Genomic DNA, 3287 nt, shown 5'->3' on the forward strand with positions numbered 1-3287 from the left:
GCAGGTCTCAGGTAATGGGAAGCCACTGTAAGTTCCCCCTGCAGCCTTCTCTTCTGAAGGTTGAAAAGCTGCAACTCTCTCAGCCTGTCCTTGTAGTGGAGGTGCTCCAGTCCTCTGATCAACTTTGTGGCACCCCTCTGGACCTGCTCCAACAGCTCCAATATTATGTATAGTTTGGGAACTTCTTCCACATGCCAATTTTAAACCTGCTGATCTGTTGTTTGCACTGAACTTCTACCTGAATATGAAACCACAATTCAAAATAAATTCTGCTTCTTGAAACACTTCCTAAATTAAGGAATTTCTTCATGTTCATATCAAAATGCATCACTGATTTGTTCTCAGTTGTCACACTAAGCTCTTAAATACTTAGGTCCTAAGAATATTGTTTTTATTTTGGAAAGACTGGTGCATTAAAAGGGGGAAAAAAGATGTTGATTTTCTTCACAAAGTGGGCAGAAATAAAACTTATGTTGTTTATTAATATACTTATTTTCTTTTGAGAACTTTTTTCAGCTAAGTGATTCTGGTGCCAATGGTAGAGAAAAAAAAATGTGAAAGTGCACCTGGATAAACAAATCAACAGGAACCAGAGCAAGAAAGCGAATCACTCTTGACACTGGACTGCCCTTAATTTGTTTCCATGGTTCTTAAAAAGTACAGACAGTGCCTGCTGAACAATCTCAGATGACATTTGTTAGTTCACAGTAGACCCACAATTGTTTCAGGGTACAGCCAGATCCCTTTCAACAGCATACAGCTTCACTATGTCAAAGCCAGGAGTCCTGGCTCCTACTCTTTTATGTGAGTGGAGTTCAAATATTTTTGAAGTTTTGGACTTATTACTGATTGGAAACTCATATACTGAACAAACAACCCAATCTAACTCACAGACAATGAAAGTAGCATGAAACAAATGCTGGAGCAGCAAAAACAAAGTCGCAGTCTTATTCTGCACAGTTCGTCCAACTCAGCCCTGACTCCATCTCCCATTACCAATACCATCACTACTCCTGGCCACGAGGCACCCAGGAAGTGATTGCTTCTAAATTGTTTCCTTATATCTAGTCTGACCTCCCCTCGTGCAGCTCTGTGTCTTTCCTGGCTTGTAGTCCATTCCCAGGAGCACCTCGCTCTGCTTCCCCTCCTCAAGATGCTGCAGAGAGCAGTGAGGTCATCTCTCAGCTTTCTCCAGACTGGGCACCTCAGGTGTCCTCAGCCTCTCCTCACAGGATATGCCTTCCAGCCCCGCTACCATCTTGGTAACTCTCCTTTGGACAAGGCTTGGATTTGTGTCTGTGGAGGTATTCAGTAGAGCTGATCACAAGGGAGGTGGAAGCATGCACTAAGTCTCCAAGATGAATCACTTAAACCTCCCAGTTTTGTGAAGGATAAACAAATGAGTGCAGTGCTTGATATCTGCAGCTCTAAGCGAGGAAGGTAAAGGCTAGGCCATAGAGAAAATAGTGTATTTTTGTCAATAGTTTTTTCCTTTTTTTCTTTGTATTTACTTTTTTCTTGCTAAAACACAGCCACCTCCCTCTAAATGCTCCATAGGAGCCAGACACTACAGGATTAAGTTTACAGTTTAAGTCTGAAAAAGAGCATTCTGAAGGAAGTGGAAGAGTTCTTAATAAAGTGGGTGTAGAAATCACAAAGGATAGCAAGTAAAAAATGTCACTACCTGCAATTTTTACATTCTAGATGTGTTTGTTTGTTTGGTGTGAACTCCTCCTATTCAATCATGAACTACCTCCTACGCTTAGTAAGGAGTAGGTACAATATACACATACGTATGACCACTACAGTAGTTGCTTTGCCAATAAGACTCTATTCCATATTACAAGGACTTTTATCATATCCGTTGCCTGTGCTTTGCTAAATACTATAAAACACATAATTACAACATTGTGGCATTGGCAGTGCTGAGTCTTTTCCTCTCCACAATAGCCAAAGCTGTAGCCAGTGGTGCTCTTTACATACTAATATAAGGAACAGACTTCACAAACTGCAGTTCTTGGTTTTTTTATCAGCAAGACCTTACTACTGAGCTATATCTGTGTGTAGTACACGATATTTAGTGGGATCGGTCTTGAAGGAGGGCTAGAGTCCTCAACCCATATTGGTATCTGCATGATGTTGCTGGGGCCCAAACAAGTGCTGGAAGAAATAAATGCCAAGTACACATTTCATATACACTGTCTCTGCATAAGTTTGCTTATGCACTCTCCTCCAAAGTAAAGCTTATATATGCTCTGTTATAAAATACAAATACACACCACAGTACCCAGATTTATGATTTATATTTTATTTTCCTTCTTTTTACAAGCAAGAAAATCCCTGGATTAAAGCAATCAGAATTAATCAGACACCCAAAAGAACACCCCCAAAAATGGCTGTCAAGATGAGCATCATGGCATGGGCTGGGTTTCATCCTGAAATCCAATTTGAGATCATCCTCAGCACCAGTATCAAAGTCCACTGAGATGTGACTTTCCAGGTGACGCAGGCCCCAGCATACCAGTAACTGTAATTTCCATCCTAGGGCATGTCACACTAGTAGAACTCCTGTGGGCTGAAACAGTGGACAGTAAGAAAGCAGGCTATGTCCCTGGAGAAATGATAGTAAAAAGAGGAATCATATCAGAGAGAAAATAGCATAACCAAAGTTATTATTTCTGGGATGCTAGCAGCTATGGAGAGCAGATCCTCAGTAAGGACTCTCACGGACAGTGTTTCTCTGGCTTAATTAAGTGCCCTTGTCTTAATTCAGCTTTTCCCAGAAAAAAAGGTGGGACGTTCAGCAGTGTCAGGAGTTGGACTTGATGACTGTCACGGTCCCTTCCAACTTGGAATATTCTATGATTCTCTTCCATACCCAAATAGTGTCAATACCTTGAATTCTGCTTGGACTTTCTTCTGTCACAGTGCAAACTGCAAGCACTGTCACTTAGCTGGCCCATGCACTATTATCAGCCCAGATATCCTTTGGAGAATCCTTAAAATGCATGACTAGTCCGTCATAGCAAGAGCACGTGTTAATCATTTCATGTCCCACCTACAGAGCAATACAGCAATGACAAAATCCAGAAAACAGAAGACAGATGATAAAATCCCCAGAGGCTCAGGAAATTCCAGATGAAGTTCTAAATAAAGGGAACATGCTGAATCAGTGGTTTGCAAGGCTCTTCTCAGGCAGCAAGAGAAGAAACATAATGAGGCTACTAGATCTGTGTAGTGGTTGAGGAAGGGAACAGTAAAAAATCTTTGTGGAGTACACACCTACC

The sequence above is a fragment of the Tetrao urogallus genome, assembly GCF_951394365.1.
Source record: "Tetrao urogallus genome assembly, chromosome: 1".
NCBI classification, from domain to species: domain Eukaryota; kingdom Metazoa; phylum Chordata; class Aves; order Galliformes; family Phasianidae; genus Tetrao; species Tetrao urogallus.